Genomic DNA, 14,797 nt, shown 5'->3' with positions numbered 1-14,797 from the left:
AGTGAAAGCGTTCACCCAACCTGGAGAGGCCAGCACAAGAACAATAAACTAGTTTTACACCAAGGACAGATAGTAGAAATCACATTTTCTTCTACCCCAACTGATTAGTGTGTTTCTAGCTTCCTCAGTGGGTTGAGTTGCTCAGTTGTCATGGAGATGGTTTAGTTGTCCTCCATCCTAAAAGCTTTGGAAAGCTTCAGAGATAAGTGAGTGGACGAGGAATTGTATTCTCACACCCCTGAATTGAAGCTTTTCTAAAATTCCACCTCCCTGGATATGGTTTAACTTAACACCAGCCTTTTCCTCAGACATCATTTTTTATCATAAATTAAAAGGTTTTGTCTTTTGGTACAGTAGGTGGAAGATGATTGGGCTATTGCAGGCAGCTGTTAGAAAACAACAATCAAAACTTACCTACCAAAATCTATTAAGGCCAGATCTGTTGCACTCTTCTTCAGAAAAGTAATCCCTAATCAGTTTCAAACCTTTGTTAATCAGTCATAAAAAGGATGATGACTAGAACATGCATTTCCTGCAGAAAATGCTTGTGAATGCTGAAAAGCTAAATTGCTATAGCTAAACTGAATCGCTGGCATAATTGCAGTAGAAGGGAGAATAGTTGGAAAAGTGGGAATGGTTTTAATTAGTATAAATTTCATTAAAATGTTGAATGATAATTTTGATTCACCAAAAGTGGAACATTTCAAGGTTCTTTTTAGAAATAGTATAGTATATCCAAAAAAGGTCATAGTACAGTATGTTGAAGGAAAAGTGATAAAAAGTCATTATCGTATGTCGAAAAAAGTCATAAGTAATAGTATAGTATGTCTGAATAACGTCATAGAATAGTATGTTGAAAAAGAAGTAATAGTATAGCATGTTGAAAATATCCATAAAAAGTCATAGTATAGTATCTTGCAAAAAGTCCTATAAGATAAGATAAGAAGATAAGAAATTCCTGTGCTACAGCTCCTCATTTTTTTTACACACATCAGAATAACACAAATACACATTAAGTAGACAGGGAAAAATATACATGAAGTATAAGAAGTAGAAAAAAATAGAATTAGTTATATTTATAGTAATTAAAAAAAACATTTATACAATAAACACCCTCATATAAACAGACAGTATATAAACACAGATATACAGATCAATAGAAATGACATATTAGACTAAAGACTGATAAATAAGTAACTATGCGTAGTGCAGAATATTGTCCAGTGATGGCTCATATTGCAGAAACAGCTAGCAGTGCTACTTTATGACGTTGCATTAAAGAGTCTGACTGCTGCTGGAATGAAGGACCTCTCGGCGAGCGCTCCTTCTTACACTGAGGCTGCAGCAGTCTGCTGCTGAAGGAGCTGATCAGGGGAGCTCCCAGACTCATGTAGGGGTGAGAAGTGTTGCCCATTATTGATGCCAGCCTGGCTAACATCCTCCCCTCCCCCCACCTCCTCTATGGTGTCCAGAGGGCAGACCAGAACAGAGCTAGCCCTCTTCACCAGTCTGTTTAGCCATAAAAAGTCATAGTATAGTATGTTGATAAAAGTCATAGTATTGTATGTCAGAAAAAAAATGATAAAAAAGTCATAGTATAGCATGTCCAAAAGAAGTTATAAAAAGTCATAGTATAGCATGTCATAAAAAGTCATAGTATAGCATGTCAAAAAAGTCATAAATAGTCATAGTATCGTATGTCAAAAAGTCAAAGTAAGCTGAAAAAAGTCATAGAAAGGTAATAGTATAGTTTGACTAAATAACGTCATAATATAGCATGTTGAAAAAGCCATTAAAAGTCATAGTATAGTATATCCAAAAGAAGTCATAAAAATCATAGTATAGCATGTCATAAAAGCCATAGTATAGCATGTCGAAAAAATCATAAAAGTCATAGTATAGCATGTCGAAAAAAGTCCAAAAAAGTCATAGTATAGAAAGTCAAAAAAGTAATAGCATGGCTGTGAGTTTCCTGTTTTGTTTACTATTCTCTATTTTGGTTTACTATTCTCTATTTCGTTTCTCGGTTGGTTTTCTCTCCTCTGTGTTTTTCTGTTGGCCTGCTCTCTCTCTGTGCCTACTCTGCTCTCCCCTCCCACTGCTGCTGCCAGCTGATTGAGCGCACCTGGTTACCATCCCGTCATCACCGCTCCCCGCTGCGCACATCTGCCTCTCCTCTGCAATCAAGACCTGTATCTCTACCCCGGCTCAACAGACCATCTCCGCTTGATCGTTGCTCCAGTCACCCTGGTGGAACTCAAAGCTAACACTCTTTGAATCCTCTTGTTTTCCTATCTGTTGCCTACCCTCACTTACCTTTTGTGTCTTTTCTCCTCAGTCACCATCTCCATATCCGAACCGTCATCTCCAGTCAGCTGGCTTCACCTCAACGGACCCCTCCCTCGGCACCCTGCTCTTCCGGGGGCATGCCCCCGGACCCCCTAGAGGGGTAATATCCTTCTCACCTTTTTCACCCTGCCCCGTTTTTTCATGCCTGTCATATAGGAAAGGGCTGCAGGTCGGAGTCAAACCTCTATATTTACCAACTGAGCTATCCGGGCGTCCTCTCTCTCTTTTAATCAGTCTGTTATTGTTGTTGAAAGCTTATGAAGGAGCTTTCTCAGGCTATTTATTTTAGATAACTTTCATTTACATGTGTTGCAGCTGTATATTTTCAAACGGTAAAGAAAACCCTGTCTTTGCATTTTATTTTAATCACAATCTGTTTTAATAAAAGAGCTTGTGAAAAGTGGCTTTGACTTAAAACTGAACATTTAGCCCACTTTGTAAAAAAATACAGAGCTATATATCGTGTATCGCCATTCACAGCGTTACGGCGTGCGAGGAAAAATTTGGGTGCACCTAAATTTTGTGCTGGTGCACCTAAATAAAAAAAGTTAGGCGCACCAGTGCAACCAAGGCAAAAAGTTAGTGTGGAGCCCTGTATGTGTATATATATATATATATATATATATATATATAAATAATGTAATGTAATTGAAATTAGTTATCTCCAGAGCTTTCCTCACCGTTTGGAAAAAAGTGATGCATGTTTATTTCCATCAGTCCACTTCCAACCTCGCATATATTGCATGGGAAAAAAATATCGCAATGTCATTTTTTTTTTTTTTCAATATCGTGCAGGCATGTTATGTTATGTTATGTTATGTATGCATGAACAGTGTGGTGTATTATTTCAATTTCACCTGGCTGCAGCTGTTTGGCTGTGGGCACAGAGCCTGACTATAATGTAAAGGAAAATACTGTGTATTGATCACTTCGATCATTGTTGATGAAATCTCGACCAAATATTTGATATTTGACAACCATGACTGTTACGTAAAGGGCAGTGATAACACAAAGAGATAAGGAAAAGTATTTGCTCTCAGTAACCTGTGTGACTTTGGGTGCATATATGAACAATAACTTTATTATATTTATTATTTGACTGTTACGACTTGACGGTGCCGTTAGCTGATGGGATGTGTTGCGGTGTACTTCAGTGTGAAGAGAGTGAATCATGTTTACTGTTTGTGCGATGGCTCTTTGTGAAGAGGTATACAGATACCCTTTGGCTACTGGATCCAATCAGAATGTGTTCTGTTGCATGACATCAGCGAAATTATTTCTCCTGATGGACTCTGGTGAATGAGAACAAAACATGGAGCTTAGTTAAATCAAGAATTGGTTTTATTCTCTCTGATCTGTTTCCCTCTATAGACCCTTTTTCACAGCAGGCAATTTAACTTAACTGCGGGAAAAGTGCAGGTAGAACTTATAAAATGAATTATGGCTCTGTTCCATTGAAGTGTTCCAATAATCTACTGAAACTCACACACCTGTATCCCTCTCATACAGGAGCAGATCACTAATCCTAATGCCTTTTTAAAGGGACATCATTACACTTCCATACAGTAAGGGGACTTGCGAGAGACACATGCAATAAATAATGGTTAAAATTGAAGTAGGATATTGTGGGATATACTGATTTATAGTTCTTAGTATGGGTCATGCCCCAAAGACACTGGATACTACATCAATGCATTAGAACCTCCCTGCCTGGTAAATGCCCATATTTCTAAAGACCTTTACATGGTAATCCATGAAGTGCCTCTTTAATTCAACTGTTGAATTGGACCACCAGCAATAAAGTGGCCAAACGTAAACCTCTTCCCTGAACCTTCACTAAGCTCCATGTTTGACACATTTGTATTTGAATTGGAATAAAACACTTCAGGCTGATTAGACCGCACAAAAATAACAAGGCATAATAATGCTATAAATACATGAGAATGATTGGTCTCCAAAGGTTTTATTTTTGTATGCAGTTTTACAGAAAATAAATATTTTAACGTATTGTGTGTTTGTTATTATTTTTTTGTCCATAGGGCTCATAGGGTTAATATTAGGACTGTATCCTCCCAGTTTAATTCAAAGACTAAACCGACAACTCTCCTAGTCCATCCCAAACCTGAGCCGATACATCACTGTGGTTCTTTCAAACTGTATGCACAGGATTTCTCACTGCATGTGCAAAAAGAGGAACCCCCAACCAGATGTAAAGGTAGTTGCAAAATAAAAAGTTTGTGTCAACACACAGTGTAGAACAGAAGAATCTGACGCTGTCCAGTGAAAGCGTTCACCCAACCTGGAGAGGCCAGCACAAGAACAATAAACTAGTTTTACACCAAGGACAGATAGTAGAAATCACATTTTCTTCTACCCCAACTGATTAGTGTGTTTCTAGCTTCCTCAGTGGGTTGAGTTGCTCAGTTGTCATGGAGATGGTTTAGTTGTCCTCCATCCTAAAAGCTTTGGAAAGCTTCAGAGATAAGTGAGTGGACGAGGAATTGTATTCTCACACCCCTGAATTGAAGCTTTTCTAAAATTCCACCTCCCTGGATATGGTTTAACTTAACACCAGCCTTTTCCTCAGACATCATTTTTTATCATAAATTAAAAGGTTTTGTCTTTTGGTACAGTAGGTGGAAGATGATTGGGCTATTGCAGGCAGCTGTTAGAAAACAACAATCAAAACTTACCTACCAAAATCTATTAAGGCCAGATCTGTTGCACTCTTCTTCAGAAAAGTAATCCCTAATCAGTTTCAAACCTTTGTTAATCAGTCATAAAAAGGATGATGACTAGAACATGCATTTCCTGCAGAAAATGCTTGTGAATGCTGAAAAGCTAAATTGCTATAGCTAAACTGAATCGCTGGCATAATTGCAGTAGAAGGGAGAATAGTTGGAAAAGTGGGAATGGTTTTAATTAGTATAAATTTCATTAAAATGTTGAATGATAATTTTGATTCACCAAAAAGTGGAACATTTCAAGGTTCTTTTTAGAAATAGTATAGTATATCACCAAAAAGGTCATAGTACAGTATGTTGAAGGAAAAGTGTAAAAAGTCATTATCGGTATGTCAAAAAAGTCATAAGTAATAGTATAGTATGTCTGAATAACGTCATAGAATAGTATGTTGAAAAAGAAGTAATAGTATAGCATGTTGAAAATATCCATAAAAAAGTCATAGTATAGTATCTTGCAAAAAAGTCTATAAGATAAGATAAGAAGATAAGAAATTCCTGTGCTACAGCTCCTCATATTTTTTTTTACACACATCAGAATAACACAAATACACATTAAGTAGACAGGTGAAAAAATATACATGAAGTATAAGAAGTAGAAAAAAATAGAATTAGTTATATTTATAGTAATTAAAAAAAACATTTATACAATAAACACCCTCATATAAACAGACAGTATATAAACACAGATATACAGATCAATAGAAATGACATATTAGACTAAAGACTGATAAATAAGTAACTATGCGTAGTGCAGAATATTGTCCAGTGATGGCTCATATTGCAGAAACAGCTAGCAGTGCTACTTTATGACGTTGCATTAAAGAGTCTGACTGCTGCTGGAATGAAGGACCTGCGGTAGCGCTCCTTCTTACACTGAGGCTGCAGCAGTCTGCTGCTGAAGGAGCTGATCAGGGAGCTCCCAGACTCATGTAGGGGGTGAGAAGTGTTGCCCATTATTGATGCCAGCCTGGCTAACATCCTCCTCTCCCCCCACCTCCTCTATGGTGTCCAGAGGGCAGACCAGAACAGAGCTAGCCCTCTTCACCAGTCTGTTTAGCCATAAAAAGTCATAGTATAGTATGTTGATAAAAGTCATAGTATTGTATGTCAGAAAAAAGTGATAAAAAAGTCATAGTATAGCATGTCCAAAAGAAGTTATAAAAAGTCATAGTATAGCATGTCATAAAAAGTCATAGTATAGCATGTCAAAAAAGTCATAAATAGTCATAGTATCGTATGTCAAAAAAGTCAAAGTAAGCTGAAAAAAGTCATAGAAAGGTAATAGTATAGTTTGACTAAATAACGTCATAATATAGCATGTTGAAAAAAGCCATTAAAAGTCATAGTATAGTATATCCAAAAGAAGTCATAAAAAGTCATAGTATAGCATGTCATAAAAAGCCATAGTATAGCATGTCGAAAAAAATCATAAAAAGTCATAGTATAGCATGTCGAAAAAGTCATAAAAAGTCATAGTATAGAAAGTCAAAAAAAGTAATAGCATGGCTGTGAGTTTCCTGTTTTGTTTACTATTCTCTATTTTGGTTTACTATTCTCTATTTCGTTTCTCGGTTGGTTTTCTCTCCTCTGTGTTTTTCTGTTGGCCTGTCTCTCTCTCTGTGCCTACTCTGCTCTCCCCCTCCCACTGCTGCTGCCAGCTGATTGAGCGCACCTGGTTACCATCCCGTCATCACCGTCTCCCGCTGCGCACATCTGCCTCTCCTCTGCAATCAAGACCTGTATCTCTACCCCGGCTCAACAGACCATCTCCGCTTGATCGTTGCTCCAGTCACCCTGGTGGAACTCAAAGCTAACACTCTTTGAATCCTCTTGTTTTCCTATCTGTTGCCTACCCTCACTTACCTTTTGTGTCTTTTCTCCTCAGTCACCATCTCCATATCCGACCGTCATCTCCAGTCAGCTGGCTTCACCTCACGGACCCCTCCCTCGGCACCCTGCTCTTCCGGGGGGGCATGCCCCCGGACCCCCCTAGAGGGGTAATATCCTTCTCACCTTTTTCACCCCTGACCCGTTTTCATGCCTGTCATATAGGAAAGGGCTGCAGGTCGGAGTCAAACCTCTATATTTACCAACTGAGCTATCCGGGCGTCCTCTCTCTCTTTTAATCAGTCTGTTATTGTTGTTGAAAGCTTATGAAGGAGCTTTCTCAGGCTATTTATTTTAGATAACTTTCATTTACATGTGTTGCAGCTGTATATTTTCAAACGGTAAAGAAAACCCTGTCTTTGCATTTTATTTTAATCACAATCTGTTTTAATAAAAGAGCTTGTGAAAAGTGGCTTTGACTTAAAACTGAACATTTAGCCCACTTTGTAAAAAAATACAGAGCTATATATCGTGTATCGCCATTCAGCGTTACGGCGATGCGAGGAAAAATTTGGGTGCACCTAAATTTTGTGCTGGTGCACCTAAATAAAAAAAGTTAGGCGCACCAGTGCAACCAAGGCAAAAAGTTAGTGTGGAGCCCTGTATGTGTATATATATATATATATATATATATATATATATAAATAATGTAATGTAATTGAAATTAGTTATCTCCAGAGCTTTCCTCACCGTTTGGAAAAAAGTGATGCATGTTTATTTCCATCAGTCCACTTCCAACCTCGCATATATTGCATGGGAAAAAAATATCGCAATGTCATTTTTTTTTTTTTCAATATCGTGCAGGCATGTTATGTTATGTTATGTTATGTATGCATGAACAGTGTGGTGTATTATTTCAATTTCACCTGGCTGCAGCTGTTTGGCTGTGGGCACAGAGCCTGACTATAATGTAAAGGAAAATACTGTGTATTGATCACTTCGATCATTGTTGATGAAATCTCGACCAAATATTTGATATTTGACAACCATGACTGTTACGTAAAGGGCAGTGATAACACTGATGGAAAATAAGGAAAAGAGTGTCTTCCTCAGTAACCTGTGTGACTTTGGGTGCATATATGAACAATAACTTTATTATATTTATTATTTGACTGTTACGACTTGACGGTGCCGTTAGCTGATGGGATGTGTTGCGGTGTACTTCAGTGTGAAGAGAGTGAATCATGTTTACTGTTTGTGCGATGGCTCTTTGTGAAGAGGTATACAGATACCCTTTGGCTACTGGATCCAATCAGAATGTGTTCTGTTGCATGACATCAGCGAAATTATTTCTCCTGATGGACTCTGGTGAATGAGAACAAAACATGGAGCTTAGTTAAATCAAGAATTGGTTTTATTCTCTCTGATCTGTTTCCCTCTATAGACCCTTTTTCACAGCAGGCAATTTAACTTAACTAGCAGGAAAAGTGCAGGTAGAACTTATAAAATGAATTATGGCTCTGTTCCATTGAAGTGTTCCAATAATCTACTGAAACTCACACACCTGTATCCCTCTCATACAGGAGCAGATCACTAATCCTAATGCCTTTTTAAAGGGACATCATTACACTTCCATACAGTAAGGGGACTTGCGAGAGACACATGCAATAAATAATGGTTAAAATTGAAGTAGGATATTGTGGGATATACTGATTTATAGTTCTTAGTATGGGTCATGCCCCAAAGACACTGGATACTACATCAATGCATTAGAACCTCCCTGCCTGGTAAATGCCCATATTTCTAAAGACCTTTACATGGTAATCCATGAAGTGCCTCTTTAATTCAACTGTTGAATTGGACCACCAGCAATAAAGTGGCCAAACGTAAACCTCTTCCCTGAACCTTCACTAAGCTCCATGTTTGACACATTTGTATTTGAATTGGAATAAAACACTTCAGGCTGATTAGACCGCACAAAAATAACAAGGCATAATAATGCTATAAATACATGAGAATGATTGGTCTCCAAAGGTTTTATTTTTGTATGCAGTTTTACAGAAAATAAATATTTTAACGTATTGTGTGTTTGTTATTATTTTTTTGTCCATAGGGCTCATAGGGTTAATATTAGGACTGTATCCTCCCAGTTTAATTCAAAGACTAAACCGACAACTCTCCTAGTCCATCCCAAACCTGAGCCGATACATCACTGTGGTTCTTTCAAACTGTATGCACAGGATTTCTCACTGCATGTGCAAAAAGAGGAACCCCCAACCAGATGTAAAGGTAGTTCGCAAAATAAAAAGTTTGTGTCAACACACAGTGTAGAACAGAAGAATCTGACGCTGTCCAGTGAAAGCGTCTCACCCAACCTGGAGAGGCCAGCACAAGAACAATAAACTAGTTTTACACCAAGGACAGATAGTAGAAATCACATTTTCTTCTACCCCAACTGATTAGTGTGTTTCTAGCTTCCTCAGTGGGTTGAGTTGCTCAGTTGTCATGGAGATGGTTTAGTTGTCCTCCATCCTAAAAGCTTTGGAAAGCTTCAGAGATAAGTGAGTGGACGAGGAATTGTATTCTCACACCCCTGAATTGAAGCTTTTCTAAAATTCCACCTCCCTGGATATGGTTTAACTTAACACCAGCCTTTTCCTCAGACATCATTTTTTATCATAAATTAAAAGGTTTTGTCTTTTGGTACAGTAGGTGGAAGATGATTGGGCTATTGCAGGCAGCTGTTAGAAAACAACAATCAAAACTTACCTACCAAAATCTATTAAGGCCAGATCTGTTGCACTCTTCTTCAGAAAAGTAATCCCTAATCAGTTTCAAACCTTTGTTAATCAGTCATAAAAAGGATGATGACTAGAACATGCATTTCCTGCAGAAAATGCTTGTGAATGCTGAAAAGCTAAATTGCTATAGCTAAACTGAATCGCTGGCATAATTGCAGTAGAAGGGAGAATAGTTGGAAAAGTGGGAATGGTTTTAATTAGTATAAATTTCATTAAAATGTTGAATGATAATTTTGATTCACCAAAAGTGGAACATTTCAAGGTTCTTTTTAGAAATAGTATAGTATATCCAAAAAAGGTCATAGTACAGTATGTTGAAGGAAAAGTGATAAAAAGTCATTATCTTATGTCGAAAAAAGTCATAAGTAATAGTATAGTATGTCTGAATAACGTCATAGAATAGTATGTTGAAAAAGAAGTAATAGTATAGCATGTTGAAAATATCCATAAAAAGTCATAGTATAGTATCTTGCAAAAAAGTCCTATAAGATAAGATAAGAAGATAAGAAATTCCTGTGCTACAGCTCCTCATATTTTTTTTTACACACATCAGAATAACACAAATACACATTAAGTAGACAGGTGAAAAAATATACATGAAGTATAAGAAGTAGAAAAAAATAGAATTAGTTATATTTATAGTAATTAAAAAAAACATTTATACAATAAACACCCTCATATAAACAGACAGTATATAAACACAGATATACAGATCAATAGAAATGACATATTAGACTAAAGACTGATAAATAAGTAACTATGCGCGGCCGGAATATTGTCCAGTGATGGCTCATATTGCAGAAACAGCTAGCAGTGCTACTTTATGACGTTGCATTAAAGAGTCTGACTGCTGCTGGAATGGAAGGACCCCTGCGGTACGCGCCCTTCTTACACTGAGGCTGCAGCAGTCTGCTGCTGAAGGAGCTGATCAGGGAGCTCCCAGACTCATGTAGGGGGTGAGAAGTGTTGCCCATTATTGATGCCAGCCTGGCTAACATCCTCCTCTCCCCCCACCTCCTCTATGGTGTCCAGAGGGCAGACCAGAACAGAGCTAGCCCTCTTCACCAGTCTGTTTAGCCATAAAAAGTCATAGTATAGTATGTTGATAAAAGTCATAGTATTGTATGTCAGAAAAAAGTGATAAAAAAGTCATAGTATAGCATGTCCAAAAGAAGTTATAAAAAGTCATAGTATAGCATGTCATAAAAAGTCATAGTATAGCATGTCAAAAAAGTCATAAATAGTCATAGTATCGTATGTCAAAAAAGTCAAAGTAAGCTGAAAAAAGTCATAGAAAGGTAATAGTATAGTTTGACTAAATAACGTCATAATATAGCATGTTGAAAAAAGCCATTAAAAGTCATAGTATAGTATATCCAAAAGAAGTCATAAAAAGTCATAGTATAGCATGTCGAAAAAAATCATAAAAAGTCATAGTATAGCATGTCGAAAAAGTCATAAAAAGTCATAGTATAGAAAGTCAAAAAAAGTAATAGCATGGCTGTGAGTTTCCTGTTTTGTTTACTATTCTCTATTTTGGTTTACTATTCTCTATTTCGTTTCTCGGTTGGTTTTCTCTCCTCTGTGTTTTTCTGTTGGCCTGTCTCTCTCTCTGTGCCTACTCTGCTCTCCCCCTCCCACTGCTGCTGCCAGCTGATTGAGCGCACCTGGTTACCATCCCGTCATCACCGTCTCCCGCTGCGCACATCTGCCTCTCCTCTGCAATCAAGACCTGTATCTCTACCCCGGCTCAACAGACCATCTCCGCTTGATCGTTGCTCCAGTCACCCTGGTGGAACTCAAAGCTAACACTCTTTGAATCCTCTTGTTTTCCTATCTGTTGCCTACCCTCACTTACCTTTTGTGTCTTTTCTCCTCAGTCACCATCTCCATATCCGACCGTCATCTCCAGTCAGCTGGCTTCACCTCACGGACCCCTCCCTCGGCACCCTGCTCCAGCCTCTCCTCGCTTCATCTGCTCTCCAGTCCCAGTGTCTCTCCCGCGGCTCCCCAGTCGCAGCTCCCCTGAGTGTCTCTGCCCTCCAGTTTCTCTACCCTTCCCTTAGCCGTTCCCCATTCCTGGCGTCTGCCTCCCCACTCCCCCTTTTCCCCCAAATCCTAAATAAATCTTTTGTTGTGAGCTCTGCACTTGAGTCTGTTCTGTTCCCCCTCGTAACAGTATGTCTGAATAACGTCATAGAATAGTATGTCGAAAAAAGTCATCAAAATTCATAGTATAGTATGTCGCATGTTGAAAAAAGCCATAAAAAGTTATAGTATGTCGCAAAAGAAGTAATAGTATTGCATGCTGAAAAAACATGCTATACTATCAAAAGTCGAAATTCAAATTCAAAAGTCAAAGTATAGTATGTCAAAAAAACCATAAAAAGTCATACTATAGTATATCGCAAAAATGGCATAAAAAGTCATAGTATAGTATGTCGATAAAAGTCATAGTATTGTATTTCGAAAAAAGTCATAAGAAGTCATAGTATAGTATGTCAAAATAAGTCATAGAAAGTCATAGTATATAATGTCGAAAAAAGCCATAAAAAGTCATATATAGCATGTTGAATAAAGTCAAGAAGTCATAGTATAGTATGTCAAAAAAGTCATAGTACAGTAAGTTGAAAAAAGACATAGAAAGTCATAGTATAGTATGTCAAAAAAGTCATAGTATAGTATGTCGCAAAAGAAGTAATATAGCATGTCAAAAAAGCCATAAAAAGTCATAGTATAGTATGTCAAAAAAGTCATAGTATAGTAAGTCGAAAATAGTCATAGAAAGTCTTAGTATAGTATGTCGAAAAAAGTCATAAAGTCATATATAGTATGACTGAATAATGTCATAGTATAGTATGTCGAAAAAAGTAATAAAAAGTCTTAGTATATTGTGTCAAAAAAAGTCATAGAAAGCTAATAGTATAGTATGTCTGAAGAACGTCATAGAATAGTATGTCGAAAAAAGTAATAAAAAGTCAAAGTATATTATGTCGAAAAAAGCCATAAAAAGTAATAGTATAGTATGTCAAAAACTGCATAAAAAGTTGTAGTATCGAATGTCGAAAAAAGTCATATTAAGTCATAGTATAGTATGTCGAAAAAAAGTGATAAAAAAGTCATAGTATAGTATGTCGCAAAAGAAGTAATAGTATAGCATGTTGAAAAAAGCCATCAAAAGTCATACTTATAGTATGTCGAAAAAAAGTGACTATGTCTATGATGTGACTATGTCGATAAAAGTCATAGTATAGTATGTCGAAAAAAGTCATAAAAAGTCATAGTATAGTATGTCGAAAAAGTCATAAAAAGTCATATATAGCATGTTGAAAAAAGTCATAAAAAGTCATAGTATAGTATGTCGAAAAAAGTCATAAAAAGTCATATATAGCATGTTGAAAAAAGTCATGGCTATGGACATTTCTGTTACCTGTTTGTTCATTTCTGTTGCCTGTATTATTGGTTTCTGTATGTTTCCTGTGTTTGTAGTTTTCTGTTCCTGTCTTGTAAATGTATCCTGTGTTGTGTATTGTGGTCTATATATATTTTGTTGTGTTCCCTGTTGTGACTTCTCTGTTTATGTTCTGTTTCCTGTTTTATTTTGATAGTCTGTTTTCTCTCTTGTCTTGTCCATTTACTTCCTGTGTTTTCCCTCCTTTGTTGATTGCCCTGCCCCGGCCTGATGTGTTTCACCTGTTGTCTCACCTGTTCCTGATTTACTCATCACCTCATGGATTTAGCCTCTGTGTTCCCTTTGTCTCTTGTTAGATTGTCTTGTGTTCTTCCCTGTGCCTTGTGTCTGTTTCTGCGTAGTTTGCTCCTGCCTGTGTTTTGCCCGTCAGTTTGTCGTTTCGTGAGTTTTCCATTCTTTGTGCTGCCGTTTTTTGTTATATTAAATCCCTGAGTTCAACCATCTCCTGCCTGCCTTCCTCCCTCTACATTTGGGTCCTCTTTCTTCCGCCATACACACACCACACATAGTATCGTATGTCAAAAAAAGCCATAGTATAGTATGTCGAAAAAAGTCATAGAAAGTCATATTAGCATGTTGAAAAAAGTCATAGTATAGTATGTCAAAAAGCCATGGTCTAGTATGTCGGAAAAAGTCATACTATAATATGTCGAAAAAAATCTGAAAAAGTGATAGTATAGTATGTTGAAAAAGGTGATATTATATAGTATGTAGAAAATAGTCATCAAAAGACATAGTATAGCATGTCGAAAAAAGTCATAAAAAGTCATAGTATAGCATGTCGAAAAAAAGTCATAAAGTCATAGTATAGTATGTTGAAAAAGTCATAAAAAGACATAGTATAGTATGTCGCAAAAAAAGTCATAGAATATGTCAAAAGTCATAGTATTGTATGTAAAGTTGAAAAAAATAGTATATTATGTCTGAATAACGTCATAGAATAGTATGTCGAAAAAAGTCATTAAACGTCATGGTATAGTATGTCGCAAAAGAAGTAATATTATAGCATGTTGAAAAAAGCCAACAAAAGTCATAGTATAGTATGTCGCAAAAAAAGTCATAGTATTGTATGTGAGAAAAAAGTGATTAGAAAAAGTCATAGTATAGCATGTCCAAAAAAAGTCATAAAAAGTCTTAATATAGCATGTCCAAAAAAAGTCATAAAAAGTCTTAATATAGCATGTCCAAAAAAGTCATAGTATATTATGTCGAGAAAAGTCAAAAAAAGGCTTATTCAGCGTCCTCCCCTTATACAAAAGAGGACAAAATTAAAAAGCTAAAACATGGGTTTTGTAGCTTAAATTATGCATAAGTAATAGGCCACCGAAAACCATATGGAATAATATGGTATATATGTGTGAATGCTGCTAAATCAGCATTCACACAACGAGTTGCAGAAGTCAGATTGAAGTGAGAGATGGAGTATAAGCTCAGTCAGACTACAGAGAACATGACGAGGAGTCCTCGCTGCTCTGCCTCCACACAGCTGCATGATTGTAGCGCCGATGTGTGGAGGGACAGTGTATGACAGTGTGTGGCTGTCAGCTTCACATAATATATAGTATTATGTGAGTGTGTGCGGGTGGATCCCAAAATTTCAAAGA

The 14,797-nt window shown here is 37.0% G+C and overlaps 1 protein-coding gene across 3 annotated transcripts in view; it reads left to right on the top strand.

Annotated features, from left to right (window-relative positions):
* The window catches only part of nod1 (nucleotide-binding oligomerization domain containing 1), a 38,010-nt gene extending 26,163 nt beyond the window's left edge, over positions 1–11,847 (top strand). Inside the window, exon 14 of one of the 3 annotated variants that reach the window (XM_039805853.1) lies at positions 11,602–11,847. The gene's annotated coding sequence lies outside the window, so the exon portion shown is untranslated. Of the gene's footprint in view, positions 1–2,338; positions 2,415–6,978; positions 7,113–11,601 lie in introns of those variants that run through there. The other 2 variants (XM_039805850.1, XM_039805851.1) reach the window with 2 other exon arrangements.
* The last annotated feature ends 2,950 nt before the right edge of the window (positions 11,848–14,797 follow it).

The sequence above is a fragment of the Perca fluviatilis genome, chromosome 7 (assembly GCF_010015445.1).
Source record: "Perca fluviatilis chromosome 7, GENO_Pfluv_1.0, whole genome shotgun sequence".
Taxonomy (NCBI): domain Eukaryota; kingdom Metazoa; phylum Chordata; class Actinopteri; order Perciformes; family Percidae; genus Perca; species Perca fluviatilis.
This window is presented reverse-complemented; position numbering and strand designations above follow the sequence as displayed.